The sequence below is a fragment of the Melozone crissalis genome, unplaced genomic scaffold (assembly GCF_028551555.1).
Source record: "Melozone crissalis strain CALT ecotype California unplaced genomic scaffold, PUWL_Pcris_2 ptg000004l_1, whole genome shotgun sequence".
Classification (NCBI taxonomy): Eukaryota; Metazoa; Chordata; class Aves; order Passeriformes; family Passerellidae; genus Melozone; species Melozone crissalis.
The window spans coordinates 38,043,669-38,062,624 of NW_026535782.1; the positions used below are offsets into that span (position 1 = coordinate 38,043,669).

An 18,956-nucleotide genomic window follows, 5' to 3' on the forward strand; every position below is an offset into this window, starting at 1 on the left:
TGAACTTATCATTTCAGAGAAAAATCTCAGCTTTTAAAAAATACATTTTGTTTTAAAAAAATTTCTAACTATTACAGTTGAAAATAAAACCTGAAAAAACTGATGACCTGTCCTGATCTCTTACCCTTGTTGGAGTCTCATAACACTAATTGACTAGAAGCAAGAATTCTTACTTGTACTCATTTAATTTGATCACTAAATAGGCGTTATGAGAGCAAATCCATGAAAACTTCACCTCTAGCTTTCCATTTGGCTTGCTGCTTCTGACTTAGCACAGCTCTTAAGAAGTGGAAAAATGAAAAGCAAATAGGCACATAACAGAACATGCTTAAATGCTTTGCTGGGTCAGGACTTAATGAAGGATGTGACTTCTTTCTGAAAATAAAATATCCTGTCCCAAAGCAGCATGGATTTCTTTCAAAAATCACCCTGGAATATGGAAGACTTCACTCTGTTCATCTGCTAAATTTTCACTCTTTTCAGATGGACTGATTAATTTACAGGTGTACCCCTGAGGATTCTCAAGTGCTACTCCACAGAGTACCCTGCGAAATCTAGGTGATGTCTTTTTAAGGCAATCAAGGAAACTTTGCAAAGCTATTATGTTTTAAACTATACTTTACAGTAAGTGGTATGGTTTAAGACTACAAAACCGCAAATCATACCCAGAGACAATCTGTGTGCGGCATTCAGAACAGTGCAGGCAGAAACCTGCTCTACCAGGAGAAGCTGTGCAATGATGCCAGCTCAAGTAGAGCACCTGATATAAGAGTGCCTGCAGCATGGGCTGTGCAACCAGTGATAGTGATTAGATGGGGGTAATACCCCCTTCTTCTCCCTGGCAAACACACAAAAAATATAATTTCCTCTTTCTGCCTTTCTCTTTTAAGTAACCAAAAGGAGGCTGTAAACCTATAGAAAAAAACCTTGAAAAAAGCCATCCATTTTGGGCTGGCTTCTCCAGCGGCTGGAAATAGCTAGCATAAATGGATTTAAGGGAACTGAGCCAACTGAGGATCCAGTCCAAAAGAAAGGCTATACATTTCCATTCATTTTAATAAATGCATCTACTTTGTTTGCAGCTACTGCTTTCACTTCATTTAACAGTTTTTTAGATTTCACCTTCATTACTGCATGATGTTTACACACAATCACGGTGTACTCATCACTGTTTACTGGTGCCAGTAACCTTGGCACACAGCTTCAAATATTACAATGTTTAAAACTCAATTAAACTAACAGGCACAGGAAAAATATTTGCATGTAGTTGCTGCATCGCAGAGAAAGCATTATTTTATTAATTCTTTGCTATTGTTTTTTCCTTATGTATTACTGAATGTATTTTTTTAAAGTATGTCAAGGTTACAAAAGCAAATATTTAAAACTCAGGAAAGCCTGGAACTCATGTTGCCTCAATAAGGCAACAACCTTGTCTTTGAATCTTTGAATGTGCTCAGGTTTTAGAGCTTTCCTGTGTCAACGTTAAGTATCAACAGTAGCAGACACTCATTCTTCCCGTAAAACTGATTTTATTGTCTTCTGCCATGGAGCTAAAACAACTTTTCATCTTTCCACAATAGCAAACCAGGGAAATTTAGATACTCAGTATAATCCACTACTGCTTAGTATAGAGGAATAAACTCATGGCAGTAGAAAGCTGCTGTTTGATTTGCAGAAATACCTGTGAAGAGAAAGAAACAGCCTATCCCTCATAGTCCTATCTTCCAAGTATCTGCTCAAGTTACCCCCTTAATCCTATTCCCTGATTATTTTTTTTACCTGATGATTCCTCTTGTGGTCTTCCAGTCTCTTTCCACAGGTTCCTACATCAAGAGTGAAGAAAACCTAACTTCCTTCGGCTACAAGGGGAGAAATTCTTTCCCTGCTCTTAGCTTCCATCTATTATAAGCTGGACCAAATGTAACCTCAATTAACTTTAGAGATGACTTGGTAAATGTAATGAAAATTAATATGAATGCAAGAATGTCTTGTCACATTATTTCATTCTTAAAAAATAGTTGAGCTACATTAGTTGAAATATTCACCAAAAAGAAATTATCCTAGTAGACACCTAGAGATTTTGAGTCCAAAGATTTAACTTTTATATGCTTATGTGCAAAACAGGTTCTTATAACAGGAAATATGGGTGAGCAATCTCTATTGAGCTTTATGCTTTCTGTAATGAAAACATAAGAGACTTTGTGATACTGCAGTTTCTTAAGTCTATAGGAAAACTTAGTTGGAAGGAAAACATAGAATTCACAACAAAAATTGCTTATACAAGGACAGATTCAGATCTCATACACTTCAGCTTACAGTGTTGAAATTCCTGTCTTATTAACGCACAGTAGTCTAATGAACTGGAAAATCCTGCTTCTGAAGTTCCAGTCAGGAAAGAGTGCATCTGAAACCCTCCACCCCCCAGATCTGTGACTCTGCACAACTCCCAGGATCATCATCTTTTTCCCTGTAAGCACACATAGGAAGCTCATCTCCTGAGCAAGAAGGCAGTAGTTTCACAGAACAGTTGGGCTCAAGAGCGAAGGAAAAACTGCATGTGGGAGACTGGAGGCATATGAAAAACAACATAATTTTAAAAACCCAGAAATTTTGCCAAATTCTGAGATAGTTCCTATAAATGAGTTCAGAACAAAATGCCTAATGATACATTATGAGATAAAGATGTCACTGGCATTTATATGGGTTGTTCAATACAAAATCACCTCTTGCATTCTCCACCTAAATACAGTCATTCCCAGAAATTCTGGATTAGACCTAAGCACCCACATGCATTCTACTTTTTGCTGAAACAAAAGAATGCTGAAGATTTGTCCCATAAGATAATAAAATATTGAACAACATATTAGAATTGCAAGCATGACTGTATGTTTCACATTCTTCCTTTTGTACCTATGTTTTTAATCTTCCTTCACATATTTTTTGTGCTGGGAACTATAATGAAAAATTCTAATGTCTGGTTCTGTCACCTAAGTAAAATGGTACAGAAGCTTTAAAAGAGTTGGCAGATGTATCACTAGACCTCTCTGGAAATTCAACCACTGAAGTTGGAAGATATGAGCTTGGGGAACAAAACGACTGAAAAAAGAAAGAACAAATTGACTCTGAATTTAAAGTTTTCTTTCTCCCCTGCAAAGGAAAAAGAAAAAAGAAATAGAAGATTTGGGGGACTTCTAGCTTTAGGCTGGCAGTGCCAGCTTAATGGATTCTTTTGGTGTTCATCTATGTCAGCAGAGGAGGAAAAGTAGTAATTCAGGTACCTAAAGCTGTGTAAGTGCTGCTGTTAACAGATTGAGCCAAAGTCATTTGCTGCGCAGCCATTATTGATACCCAGGTCGCAGGAGACATCAAGTGCTACAAGGTAACAACAAGTTAACAACAACTTCTGTTAATGTTTTATGTTTCTGATGTACTGGAAACTGATTTGACAAACAACAGGATTGGTGTGGACAAAAGAAGGATGACTTCTGAAGTAAGCAGAGGGCTGATGGGGCAGCAAAGGTGCTTGCATCACTCTCAATGTGCAGCGAGCACTTTACACTCTCCTTTGTCCCCTCCCAATCATCCATGTAGTAATCTGCTGCATCACCAAAATCATGAGGTCAGAAGAGACTCTGAGGAGCTGGTGCAGGTGGCATCCAGCACACAGCAGTGGGTAGGACGGTGTAGTGTATGACAGACAAGGTCTGGTGGTGTTTGAAGTGCCTTGCCAACGTCTCTGCCAAAGTGTACCGCACCGAGCCTCACCCTGATGGACTGAGACCTGGCTCTGCAGGAGCACAGCTGGGGCATTTCAGTGGAGCTGGGCAACAGGCCTCATACTTCAGCTTACAGAGCTGCTGGAAATATGGCCTGGCACAGAAAAGAAAATCTGCTGGGTTGTACACTTAACTGGAGTATCTGAGAGTGCCATTATTCCTGTCACTCAGAGAAGAGAGGTGGGAGCAGATGGGCATGTTCTTCCATTACACATGTTTGGAGACTGGAGTCAGAGAGAGCAGACTCAAACTCAGATCAACAGCACCAAAAAGCTCTATTCTTTCTTATTTTCTGTGATTCCAGATGCTTAACTGGTGAGGGAAAAATATAAAGCACATTCTCAATAGCTCACTCAAACAAGCCTCCTCAGTTGGAATTTTGGAATTGTTTTGTTTCTCACCCATCTAACCCCAATATCCTTCCAAACTGCATCCTCTTGAAATATTGGACATCTAAACTGTCATCTGAGAAAAAATTAAAGACATCTCACAATGTAATCAAAACCACACTGAATAACTTTTTCATAAGCTAAATTATAAGCCAAAAGGTTTTTTTCAAGATAACACAATTTCCCCACAAGATAAAAGAATTTATTTCTTAGAGACTTGCAAGAAAGGACTAGAGAAATGTAGCTTTCAGTAATGAGCATTGCTTCTTATTAGTGCAAAAATTTCAGGCAATGTGTCACATATTTAATTTCCAAACAAGAACTGGCAAATGACCAGAATTTAGCAAGCTTCATTATAAGTGAAAGGTTGCCTCTCGCTAGTATTTCCACTGTTAACATGAAAACAAGATCTGTAAGAATGACTACGGAGTTAAATGCCCAACTTGTACTTTCAGGTCAGAAAGATTTCAGACTCCTTAAGGTACTGCAGACATTATTTAATCTAAAAACCTGACAAGATTTTGTTAGAAAAATCCCCTGCAGAAGCATGGAATTTTATCTTGGGAGAAAGATATTCATTGTAAAATATGTTCAGAAGAAAGGACCAAGCAAGTTGCAAAATAATAATTTGATAACATTCTTCCAGAATTAATTTGCTGTAAAACTACTGACACTCATTCTCAATCCTCACCTTGCTCCATTTCCAGTATTTACATTTAGGACTTTCTTAGTAATTAAAAAATGAACAAAATCAGAGAAAACAGAAAGTTTTCCATGTCAGTGCCATTTAGACAGGAAGTAAAAACAAGCTACTACTAAAATGTTCACTAAAAAGAGGCCATTTCACTCAAAGATAAGGGTGGGGTGATAGCACTTGTGTACAAATTTGCAACCTGCATAAAAAGTGGTGATTTAAGCAAGGTCAGTTTAAAAAGAAGTCCCTACAGACCTGAGGCCCATATGACTAAAGCTTTAAAGATTTCTCTCTGGTTCACATTCAGCTTTTCTAGAAATGAACCTGAAGCAACCAGTGCCATCCAAAGCTTTTCAAATATTGACATTCAAATGATCATACAGTCACAGACCTTTCACACAACAGGAATAGTTAATTAAAGTGTAGTGGTAATTAACCAACATGGATAGCTGGGACAAGGATCCTTGTAGGAAGAATTTCTGCTATTTTTATCCCTCCTCCTTGTAGCACTGATTCATTACAAGCAACACAATTGTCACACGCAAATTAGCTGCACAGATAAGGTGGCAATTGAAAAAATTACCTCTGATGTCACACTTGGCCCACTAAATTACTAATGCTGTGGACCCAACTCTGTCTACCTATTTAGTCATAACAATTCAATAATATAATTATTAATACTTACCTAAATTACATCTTAATGTCTTGAATGTATATTGTGAAGATAATTTCACTTCATTTGAGTAATGAAAATTCCAGAGAGTCTTTATTGTACCATTATTCAGATTACTTGATATAAATGCTGCTTAGCTTGGATGCTAAATTTCTCAAAGGACCCACTTTAAAAAATCAATATTACTGTGAGCTAATTAACAGACTTCTAAAGTCTCAGAAAAATATTCCTTTCTCCAGTAAGTGTGTAAGGCTGTGGAGTGCTGAAAGGGGCAAAGATAATATTTTCAGACCTACAAAAAATGTTGAAAACCTACTCTGCATGTAACATGGAGTTTTAACCAGCTAGCACTGTGGTATTGCAATAAATAAGGAGGTGATAATCAAATAACAAATTAACTTTTGTAATAAAATTTGGTGCTGATTGCTGCCAGCCAACATGCCTTCACTAAGAGCAAACAAATTTGGTGGCCTTCTGCAATGAGGTTACAGCACTGGTGGATAAGGGAGGGACAACTGATGTTCTCCACCTGGATTGTGCAAAGCACTTGACACTGTCCCACACAACAGTGGGGACAGTGTCTCTAAGCTGAGGAGGTACAGACTTGACAGACGTGCCTCTCAATGGGCCTCTCAGTGGGTAAGGAACTGGCTGGATGGCTGCATTCAGAGTTGTGGTCAATGGCTCGGTGTCCAAGTGGAGAGCAGGGACAAGCAGTGTCCTCAGGGATCGGGGCGGGGATGGCGCTGTTTAAGATCTCTTTCAGCACCACGGACAGCAGGATTGAGTGCACCCTTGGCAAGTTTGTCACCAGTGCAGCTGACACCGATGACAGGGATGCCATCCAGAGGGAGCTTGACAGGCTTGGGACATGGGCTCGTGTGAACTTCATGAAGTTCAACAAGGCCAAGGGCAAGGTCCTGGACGTGGGTCAGGGAAAGCCCAAGCACAAATACAGGCTGGGCAGAGAATGGATTGAGAGCAGCCCTGAGGAGAAGGGTTTGGTTGACATGACTGGGCAATGTGCACTCACAGCCCCTAAAGCCTACCATTTTCTAGGTCGAATCAAAAGAATTGTGGCCATCAGGTTAAGTGAGGTGATTCTGCCCTTCTACTCCACTGTTGTGAGATCCCACCTAGTGAGCTGCATTCAGCTCTGAAGCCCTCACCAAAGAATGCCTTGAACCTATAAGTCCAGAGGAAGGTCATGAATATGATCTCAAGGCTGGAATATCTCTTCTATTAAACTAGGCTGAAAGAGATAGGGTTGTACAGCCTGGAGAAGAACTATGTGATTTTTAAGGTCTCTCCCAATCCAACCTATTTTGTAATTCTGTAATTCTATGAAATATAAAAACTCAGTTCACCTCTCAGAGTGTCCTATACATGTATTTCCTTCCCCATATTTTTATCAACCATAGTAATACGTTTTAAAATGTGAGCTGCCCCAATCACCCCAGAGAGCACAAAATGCAGAGTCAAAGATACTAACATTCCAGGCAACCTCCACACCTTAAAAATAGGTTATTGCCAGAAGTGGCCTGTCAAATAGCAGCAAGGAAAACATTCCCAACAAAATATGTAAGTTTTCACATACTTACACTCTAAAGTTATGACTGACATCTTCAAGCACTCGTTCACCTCCTGCCTGCAACTGAACCCTGCTCACACTGGTGCCTTTGCCTGTGGGCTGCCTGGTGTTCAAGCTCCCAGTTCAGAGCAGACAGAGCAGATAGGAAACCCCATCAATCCTTTGTGGGAGTCTAAAAGTAGGCCCTCCTCTGAAATGTCATCAGGGCTTGATCTGGTAGGAAGTCTCAGAGCATGCCCAAGGCAGAAACAGGAGCACCACATGAACTGCTGCTCTTTCTTAAAATGAGTCAAAAGGAGGAAGAATGGCTTTAGCTTTCTTTCTCATTGAACAGCCCACCTGTTACCTATTCATGCAGAAGGTAGGAGATCAGATTTACCTGTATTTCTCATACTCAAATTTCCTAAAAACAAAGGAAACTATGCAACAACTATCAGGAAAGGGAACTCTGGGGTTGAGAAGAAATTGCTCATTGGTCCTGCTGAAACTAAATTGCTTTGAGGTTTAGTCAGTAAGTCAGAAAGAATATCTTCCTTTAGACCAGTGACAGCTGCCTGTGGTAAATCAATCTTCTTGTGCTGTTTCTAGAAATATTTCTGGTTTATATCTAGTGACTGCTAAAAAAAAAAGAAAAGGCAGAAAAAAAGCTAAAAATTCATTACTTTCATCCAAGTATCCTAACTTCTAAGCTACAGACATGCTTGTATTTCAGTTTGAAAGAACAAAGAAGCAGCTGTCCTTATCCAAAGGGTTGATTCACATGTCAAGATCCAGGGAGCAGGACAGGAATTCCAGCTTTCAAATAGCATCTAATGCAGGGATTCAAGTGGAAGCAAAACTTCCAGATACAACTCCTGCTTTCAAGCATCTCACTGGCTTCCTCTGCTTAGCACTGCACACCCTTTTTCTCCTTGCCTTTCTCCTCCTGTTAAGTTAAGCAGGGTCTTGTTGCCTTTTCAGTAGTAGACATCCTACTCTCAGGAACAGGAACTCTTCAGTCAAACATCATGATGCTCACAAATTGCTGCAACTCACTGTGAGTTTATCATGGTCTTGGAGGCCTGACTTGGCTGTTTTTTCAGTGCTGTGTTCTGTGAAGTGGAGGCACCTCCGAACTGTCAGGTGCCCAAATCATTTTCAGGACCTAGCTGCTAGTAACTGGAGGTTGTTAGGTTGACTGAAACTGCTGGTTTGTTTAGCATTACTAAATATAATAAAATATGAAGCAGCTCCCAAGAATGACAAATGTCAGAAAATGAATGGTGTTTTCTACACAGCAGTGATTTGCTATGTTTAAATGTATTTCACAGTCCATCATGCTGCTTTTGATATGCAGCTGTGCAGTAAGGTTAAAAGGTAAGAGACATTGTGAGATAATAAGAAACTGGATTATGCTACCTTTTTCTAGTTAAAAACTAGTGTATTTCATTTGACTGCCAAATATAGGTATTAGATTGAGAACCATTTTAACATATTCTTACAGATTTTGTTTGCTAAGGCAAGCACAAAGGATAGCAGGATAGAATAAGGTTTTTCTCATCTCCCACTGCACACAGATACCTTTTACATGATTTCTTATGCAAACCTCTGTGATTTATTTCCACAGTATGTACAGAGGTATTACTAGCCTAATCCCTGAGGCCCAAGAGGTAAGCAGAGATGGTCTCCATCTTCTTCAAACCCCTTCTAAAAATAAGAGAACATTTGATTAAGGGTTGACATTTTTCTTTTCTTTCTTTGCTTGTTCTTGTAATTCGTTTCACATGGGAAGTGGGCTGTGTTTTTCTTATCCCTTCCAACTCAGCAGCCAGGAGGCTGGCTTTGCGGGCCCACTCCCGTCGCCACGGCAACCAGCGGATCGCTGCGGCGCCATCCCAGGCGCCCTGTGCCACTACACAGGGCTATTGTTCTCCCGCAACCCGTGGGGAGAGGCAGGCCAACACTCCCACCAAGGAGGACGGATTGTCGTTCCACTGGTCATCCTGGGCATCACGCATGGACTGCTGCATCACCTCAGGATGTGCCTCACTTCCCATGCAGCGGCTTCGGCAATGACTGCTTTGCTCCATGAAGCCTGTGTTCAGCACCAAGCAGACCCTGCTCCTCAGAAACACTGCAGACAATCTGAATTGGTCCTGCAGTTCAGAAGCATCAGTATGACCATACTAGGTGACATCAAAGGTCTCCCTAACTCATTGGTTCAGTGTTTCTGCTGTTGGCCAAAACTACCCAGAAAAAGAAAATATATCAATAATTTACCTTACCTTATGTATATTTTTTTTCCACTCTCATCTTTGGGCTAATTTAAAGTTAAGCACATGGGCATTTAGCTACACCAGAGACTGAGTGATATAGATACATCTATATATACCCAGCAGAAGGAAGACCTGATTTTCCTAAATAAAAGTCTACCATAAATTTGAAGAGATACATGAGATCCAGCAGCTCTTTATCATTTTGAGGAAACTGATTTACCATGCCTTTTCTAGACTGCAGCAAAACATGCCTGCACTGCAAAGCTCTTTTTCTTTTTTTCTTAATGTGTTGCAGAGATAACAGAAACACAGACTTTCTTTCTTACAAATTAACTTTTGGAAGATATATTCGACAAGAATAGAAGTAAAAGCTCACCCTTCCAATCTGTGTTATGATGGCAGATCCAAACTTGCAGAGATCATGGCAGAAAGTATATTTCAGAATCAACCCCCCACACCTGGCACTGCTGAGGCCACACCTGAAATCCTGTGTCCAGTTCTGGGCCCTTCACTACAGGAAAGACACAGGTGCTGGAGGCAGTCCAGAGAAGGGCAGTGGAGCTGGGGAAGGGAGCACCAGTCTGATGAAGAGCAGCTGAGGGAGCTGGGGGTGTTCAGCCTGGACAAAAAGTTGCTCCAGGGGGACATTATTGCTCTCTACAACCACCTGAAAGGAGGCTGCAGCCTGGTGGGAGTCAGTCTCTTCTGTGTTACAAGCAATGGGACAAGAGGAAACGGTCTCAACTTGCACCAGGGGAGGTTTAGATTGTATATGAAGAAAAAATCCTTTATTGGAAGGGTTGTCAAGAACAGAGTGCCAAGGAAGTGGCTGAGTCACAATCCCTGGAGGTATTCAGAAGACACATGGATGTGGCACTTAGGAACATCATTTAGCAGTGGACTTGGAAGTGTTGGGGTAATGCTTGTACCTGATGATTTTAAGAGGTTTTTTTTTCCAAACTAAATGATTCTAACAGAGTCATAATCACAGATTGGTTTGGGTCAGAAGGAATCTTCAAACCTCATCTAGTTCCTGTCATGGGCAGGACAATTTTCATGTTGCTCAAAATGCCTTTCAACTTGATGAAGGAGCCCAAAGAATGAGAGAAACACATTCCATGTATGCTAATCTTATCTAAACAGAAAAGGCTCCATTTTGGAAAACAACTGGGTAGCCACTGATATGTAAGAAGTGCACTCTGGAGTAATTCACTACATTTCTTTGTATTTCCTTTTCAATTCCTGACTACATATTGCTAATATTACACAGTATCATTTTATGCAGTATGGTCTAGCTACATCACGGCTAATGCAGCAACTGTCACCCAGAACCTATTAAAAAAACAGTCGCTACCACTTTGAAGCTGTTGAGTGGATCTCATATGAAATAATAAATACCACAGGCTTCAACACAGCTTGCCCACAAATTTCAAGTATCTTGCCATTGAACAATAACATTCATAATTCCAAAACCTAAAAATAAACAAGCACATCCAAAAAATAAACAAATGCAAAATCAGATTTCTGGTTGTGTAAGCCAGATAGCAAGTTGCCTATTTTCTGTCCACTTTTTTCCTTCATGTCTGCTTCTTTTTTCCTGTGCAACTTATTCCCAGCCCACATATTTTAAGAAACAGTTCTAATATTGTGACCTTTCTTTCTGTACACATTCTCTGCTTTATTTACACCTTTTCACTCTTTTGCAAATGCTCTTATATTGTTTATCTCAGATGCAACACAAGAGCAGTAATTAGACTACAACAGTTCTGTGTTTTCTACTGATACCTGAGTAGTTAGATGCTACAAATACTCACATAAGATGTCATTATTATACCAGCCCATAAATTAGTTGCATATCTAATGGCAGACATAATCTCTTATTAACAGTGAATATAAGGGAAAAAAAGTCCACCCACCTAAAGAGGTTGTTCAAAGAAATGGGCTAAGTAACTTGCATTCAGCCGAAGCGAGTACTGGCAGTGAAACCTAAAGCCACATATTGGTTTCATACACATAGTCCTAGCACCTTGATACAGCCCTCTGAACTCTCCTGTCTAGCAAACAGTATTTGTCTTCAAGAGTCTTTTCTACAAAGGTAAGCTTCTTCTGCTTTTTGACCAAGGGGCTGATTATACTTCTCACAACATAGTGTATTTTCTTAAAAATCTGAATAAACGTGTTCAAAATTAATGAGGGGACAGCTTGATAAACTCTCAGGATAATGTTAACTGTACACAGAATAATTGAGCTGCTAAACACTACTGAGGGATTCTGCAACGTTGCTACACAGCTGATTTTTAAGGTGTTGGGATACCTACTGTCAAAGTCCATTAATCTGTAACTCTAGTACCTCATTCCTTCAGTCACAAGGAAACCTTCATGCAAGAGTCCACCTTTTCTGGCACCCCTCTTCCTGATGTTGTTGTGATGAGTGTTTCCACCAATCCCTTTCTATACAAGGATACTGCATTTGACAAATAACTAGGGATCCTTTGGGGCCTAGTTATTTGTCAAATAGCCTAACTCAAGACAAGTGGTTTACTGACACTTTACACATTGCTCCATGAGCTGGATTTTTCTAATTTAATTTTTCTTTGCAGTTAAAAACCTGCTCCTAATAGTCTGGCAAACACTTGTGAGTTTCCCTTGTCCCTCACACCTTGTGGTATTTGGTCCAAACAGACCAGTGCTATCAACAAATTGCACAATACAACAGTATGCTCCTGATCCAGTGAGAGAAAATTGTGAGACACTGTGACTTCGCTTGATATAATTTCTAGATTTCCTAAAAGGAACAGTCACTTCAATGAATAAAACAGACAAAACAGGAGTTACTAATCCCCACTACACATTATAGGAATGTCATGAAGCTACAAAATACCAGACTGCAGATTGTTCAACATTGGCTAACTACCCTTCGCCCCAGGTTACATATCCCACATGGCACCAAACATACACTATAATTATATTTCTGAATAATCCAAGAATTCAGTACAAGAGGATGGATTGTACTTGGAAAAAAAGGCAGCTGATATTTCTTCTTTTAGCCTTTATCATTCTCTGTGTGGGTCCATGTCTTATATATAGCTTCCCATTGAAGACCTCACCAGTAAGAATGACTCACTTTCTTCAGACTTTTTTTAGACATTCATTGAATTAATATTAGACAGCTCCAAACAATGATTTAATGTATTTTATAAGACTCCATCAAAGCAAGGTGGCAATTTAATACCCATTATACAGATAAAGAATTAAAGTAGAAAAGATTAGGGCTAGAATTTTTAAAAAAACTACAATATATTAATTCTCAATGCATAAATGCAGATTGCTTTCTTCCATTTCAGTAAGTATTTACTATCTACCTACATATTTATTTAAGGGACAACTGTAATTATATTCAGTTTTAGCTGTGAGCACTCATACTTCAACAAATCAAAACCTGCTCCTTCCCTTTGCCATGTACGTTAAAGGATTTTGAGTGCAACAGTTCTATCAGACAAGTCCATCACAATTTGTAGCTAGCTGTCCAGGTAAATAAGAAGCCTGAGATACCCTGGAAAATGGAAAAATCTGAATAACACGGAACTACAAAGCATGCTGGAAAACATGGCCAACTCTCTGCAAGAACTCATCCTAAGCCCAGACAAGGAATTTTTCACTCAGCATCAACTCTGTTGGGTTTGAGGTGCGAGTGACGAGAACATCACTGTGAAAACCATCCAGTTAAACGTCCCACTGCTTTTCAAATCAAGTAAAAATGTTTCAGATCAGTAAAAGAACGTGGATGTGAAGTAGACATCTTCTGTCCCCCATCTTTGTTTTCAGTTATTTAATCTCCTTTTTTCCTCTCCCCATCTTCTCTTCCTCCCTTGGACCCTCCCTCCTTTGATTTACAGACCAAAGAAAAGAAATATGGTAATTTCTACTTAGGAAAGAGGAAATGGAGAAAAGGAGGACATAGGCTACACAAGAAGAGTCCAGCCTGCAGGAATGGTGAGAAGAAAGAGATCTCAGAAACCAAAAGAATTTTGGGGGAAGGGGTCAGATGGAGAGAACCTCAGAAATACACAGAAAGGAAGAGTGGTAGCCAGCAGCTCCAGAGGAGACAAGAGGAATGTTAAGAAACTGTTCCTGACATGAGTTTGGTTTATGGAATAAAATTCGACTTAAAGATTAAAGTAATGATAAATTACATTTAGAAAGCTCATATACAGAAAAAAAAAGTTCCTGATTAATTGAAAAAAATATTAAATTAACTATTAAATACTTGTTTGATTCCTCAGGTAATCTGGCTACCTCTGACTCCTTCCTGAGAAAGTGTTCTTCCCAACTAAAGCTACTTAGAAATCTGCATGTCAAAAGTCAGACACCAGCAGATAATTATCCATAAGACAGCTCAAAATACACAGATATTTCTATCCCAGGATCCTCTCTTGATTTCCTATATGTAGGCCAGTAAAGTTATGCAATTTCCCTTCACCAGATAAGGGAATAGAAAGGCATTTTCTCCAAATACATAATTCAAATCAAAAGCTGACCTCAGAAAAGACCCTTAGATATATTGTCCTATGGATTCTCCATGGACAGGCTGCTTCTGCATGTCCTAGCAAGTTTTTTCTTTATTCTCTTTTCCCCTGAGTCTCCATTTCTTATTTTTGAAGAACGAGGGAATCAGAATGCTTTTTAAACAAACATATATTTGAAGTAGAGTTAGGAGATAGAGGGAAATCAACCATACAAGCAGTGAGAGCAGAATTTTCTCACAAAAAGCTTGGTATTACTGAGAGTCATAGATTTGTTGGTATGTTAGTTCTTTGGTATAATATTCCACTCCACTGCTACATAAAGTTATTTTTCTGAGCAGAAAGCGAAGACCTACTATTTCTATAGGCAATAAAAAAAAGTACTTAAAAATCAGAATGTCAGGAAATAAAAAGCTCATGGACAGAACAGACACACTTCCAAATTCCAAGGGAGATGGAAAACAAAATAAAATAACTTGCATTGTCAATTTGTAATTCCTTTCTGGCAACAAGAGGGATACCTAGGGAGTTCAGAGAAGCTAACAGGGCTATAATATTCATACTATATTTAAAAATGGATCAAGGCTAAAAACCAACTCAGTTGTGCAATCTTTTATCCTAATGCAGCATAGCAGCTAAGAACTGCTATTTCTTTTTAAACGCCATCTTAACTTACTTCAAGAAGTGGCGTTCCTATGCGATTAAAAGGGGAGCTGTTTGGAGAGAACAAACCTCAAAAAGTGAAAAAGATGGGAAATAGTTCTGAATAGTTCTGAAGAACAGAAGCTATCAATCATTTCAGAGATTGAAGAGCTGTAACCAGCTGCAACAAATAACATGTTTTTTCTTAGTGTAAGCTGTAAGATACCAGTGAATAAACTACAGTTTTTTTCCCTTTCTTTATGACTGCAAAGGGGGATAGTGCACAGAGGGGCTACTCTTTGCTAATTTTTGGCTGCTAAGCAGGCATTCAGAGAAAATACCATTTGAGATTTGTACTCGAAGGTCATTTGATAGGTATTTATCCAGTGCATTTTTATTCATGGTATTCTAGTTTTTAATGTTTATATACTTCTACTTACAGCAACCTAACCCCCCCACTTCTGTCACCTGCACAAATACTTCGGCTTTTACATGTCAAAACTTCCATCTAGGTACAGACTTTGGACCAAAAAAATATTCAAATAATTATTATCTAATAAAAGACTTTCAACACAAATCTAGAGCAGGTATGGTACATCTTGCAAATTTAACCCATTGATGTTCCCATCAATAATGTTATTAAAGCATTCAATTTCCAATAATTTAATAAAATACTGCATAAGATAAGAGTAATAAACATCTGAAATATGAGGTTTCAGTTAAGTCAAGGGTTGCATTTGCAACAAGTGCATGTGCCTTCAGTTTCATCAGTACTAGCCACTCCAAAGTAAATACAGTGTATTGCTGTATGGAGATTTTATCCCACACGCACAATAATCAAGGTTTAATGGAAAAGATACAGAAATAGAACATGTTCCATAGTGAACAAAATGCTTGAAATGTTTAATGCAGAGTTTTAAAGACTACAAAAGTACATTATTTGGGGATTAAAGTAGCATTTGTATTTCTTGTTTTGCTGAAAATATATTTCAATCTGGATTGGGTTAAGAACAAGACCAGAGAACAGGTGTGAATTTCATGTGTGACCTTGCTCATTGTACTTACAATGAACAAAAGCTTTCAGTTAATTCAACCAATTATGCATATGTGGAATAAAATCATAGTTTAGACACAGCAGCTTGCTTTGTCTACACTGGGCCTTTACCTTACTTTCAGCAGATTTAAGAATCTATATTTTCTCCCATGTAAAGTCAAGAATATAAAACTTTTTTATAACTGAGCTTGTGCTTTGACCCATGTGAAGCACAGGCAAAGTTTTTGGAGGTGACTTCTGATGCACAGTTCTCAGCTTCTGAAAAAATTGTGACAAAAGTGTTTCTAACTGCATATACTTATATTCAATTGTCTAAAGTTATAACCTGAAGTACTATAATTTTATGTTTTCTAACTCTTTATAACTCAGTTTTTAAAATGCAAATGCATGCTCAGATATATAGGTATTTTTTTCTAATCTTCCAGATTAACAACACTATGCAAATGTACATCACTTCTGAATGAGAAAAAAAGGCAGTTTAGGGGGTCTCATTGTTGTTTTAAATGACTACGGGGCTGAGGTCATAAAATTCAAGCAACATACTATTAGAAAAATAACAATAGGTTTTATTTTAACTGATAGTTCTTTGAAGTATGTTCCTATGCATACTCAAATCTCAGTACACTTAATGAGAAAGGAATTTTGAGGGGAAAAATTAGTAAATAAACCTGTGATGGAAGACTCTGTCATAAGGCTTGTGAAGGGAGGGGTGAACTGAGGTCACCTAGGTACTGAAACTCTCCGGTTCTTTATTTCTAAGCATGTGGAATATTTCATTGTAATGAATTACCTTTTTGTGTAATATGTGTATGCACAAACATGAGTGTGTACATGAGTGTGTGTGTGTGTATGGGAATAGACAGAAAGGACAGCATGGTGATAAAGGCTACATGGGTGTCATGCCAAGGTTAAAACAGATGCTGGGGTGTTGATACCATAAACAAGGCAAAACATTCACCAACATGTGGGAAAACAAAAGATTTTCAAACTGAAGGACAGTAAATTTAGATATCCATGAAATTTAGAAGCAGTTAGGCAAACGGTACCAGGAATGGCTTGCTTGCATGGCAATTCTGGTACATCACTCTAAAACAGCTTTTAAAAGGTAGCTGTAGCTTTACTTGCAAAATAAAGATGTCTCCCTTGTAGAAACTTTAGTGGCTTCTGACAAAAAAATAATTTCTCATCAAAATGATGCAGGGCAGAATGTGTTGTACAGTACATCTGTTTCTTTACTTGTTCCCTTTAAATAGTTCAGCTCCCAACTGCTGAGTTACTTCATTTAGCTTTATTCTCTTCCCATTACATCCCATTGCAGCATTCTGTATACTTCCCCATTTTCCCTTCACCAGAGTCAGTGCTAATGACAGTAATTTTCTATTGCCAGTAACACCATGATACACTTCCCCCTTGATTTAGGCAAAGGTTGTATAGTGAATGGCTGAAGAGAAACAGCCCAGGAGGTTGGAGATCTATCCTGAGGATGAATCCTGTAATCTGACATATATATTAGTACTACATCTATATTTTATTTGTCCTCTACTAATTTATTCATTCTCCAGAAGTTCTCAAAAATGATTGCTAAGTGATCGGGTATTTTCTCTTCAGTTTCTTAGAACTCTTCATCAAATATCACCTAACCTAGGTGATTCAGATATTCTAATTAACCAAGTACTCTTTTGTCTGTTTGCAATATGATTATTTTCACTCTTTCTCTTCCTCCAACTTCTCAGTGGTTTTCATTAACACTGTACTTGATCAATTATATTTTGTTCTTATTGCAAAACTAAAATGAATTTTATCTAATTCCAGCAGTGGTTGTAGATTTTTAAGTAGACCTTTTAGTTTTAGCATATTTATAAAAATTTCTCTGAAGGCATTTTACTCACACAGTTAGTGACATTGCATTTTCTCTCTTATTTCTTTTTTCCTTTTTGTATTTTGATTATTTATCTGCTCTTTCACAATGCATTCTTTCTTTATCTTATATTGTTTCTATTTTTTGATCAGCATTAATACTTGTTCATGTAACTCCCTGAGCTTTTCTCACCTCATCCTCTTCCTTCAAAAAGGATAACATGCCCAAGAACCATGCTTATTTCCAGCTATCTCTTTGTAGTCATTAATCTTTCCCTGAAAACTCCTTCAGAGTCCCACCATGCCATTATCTGTAATCAAGCCACTCTGTACTGCTCTGTCCTTTAACTTAGTCAGGGAAGTCTGTCATTGTTCGAAATTTATCTACTGTTCCAGATTCCATTTAATTGCTTCTTGTTGGACAGTGTTGTTCTAATCCAGTAATACACACAACCATACAATATGTTGCTTTGAGAATTTCTTTCATTCTGTTTTTTTCTAACTTGAATTTTATTAAAAAGTACTCCCGTATGAAATAACCATGAATAAGCTGTAACTTATTACATACAGGACATTAGTTTTAAAACTATAAATAGAACAAAAAACTGATTGTCCTGTGAATCTTCAGCCTTCTTCCCTGAAGCATAAAACCTCTTAGATTTTTTGTCTTCTTAAACTTTAAATTTTCTGTTACTTTAAAGAATGTTTATATCCTGTCAAGTTTTCCCTAACTTTCATCGATTATCAATAACATCATCATACACATCACTCTATACACAAACATTTCTAATTCTTGAAGATTTACCAATGTCCCTTTTGGTCAACATGATCAGCTGGAAGGTTTTGGCCTTACATAAATACATAGCAAGAACATTTTACTAGTATTACACCTGTTATTTTATGAGTTACTAAAAGATCATGCTTCATTCTGGTTATTAGAGTTTTCATCCACTTTATCAAACTAGCTTTCAGATTAAATACTTGTGGCTAGTTTATCATAAAATTGCATTTAGGGCCAATAGCCAATTCCTCACAAATGTAGTCTCAAAATACAGCTCATCAGTGTTTGTACATCAAAATGAGACCACCCTCTGCACTAGGCAAGCTTTGAGCTTAAACACACTGTTTAACATTTAACATATTGTTAGAACAGATGGGATTGATTCCAGTCCTCGTGTGTCGTATTCACAGAAATATACCATGAAATGGTGTAACTGGTAATGGTGACTGTACATGTGATGGCTTTCAACATCTGGATTTGGCCCTTTCCTCCCAGGGAGGGTATGACTGAGCCAAATACACTGCTGTGTACCCTGGACAAGCTCTTTCTTCTAAGACTGAGCTTCGCAAAATAGCAAATACACACCAAGTGTCACTAACTTGAATGGCAGAGGTTGAGTGCAAAGACATTCCACTTAAGATACTGGCACCTGGATTGTTGACCAGGAGTGCAGCCAAAGTCCTGTCTCTCTGCCTGGTATGTACAGCCTTGTGTGGAACAA

General features: G+C 38.3%; 1 protein-coding gene across 10 annotated transcripts in view; it reads right to left on the bottom strand.

The window, feature by feature from the left end:
- ANKS1B (ankyrin repeat and sterile alpha motif domain containing 1B) overlaps window positions 1-18,956 on the bottom strand; it is a 406,799-nt gene that overhangs the window by 162,591 nt on the left and 225,252 nt on the right. The gene's annotated exons all lie outside the window — the stretch shown is intronic.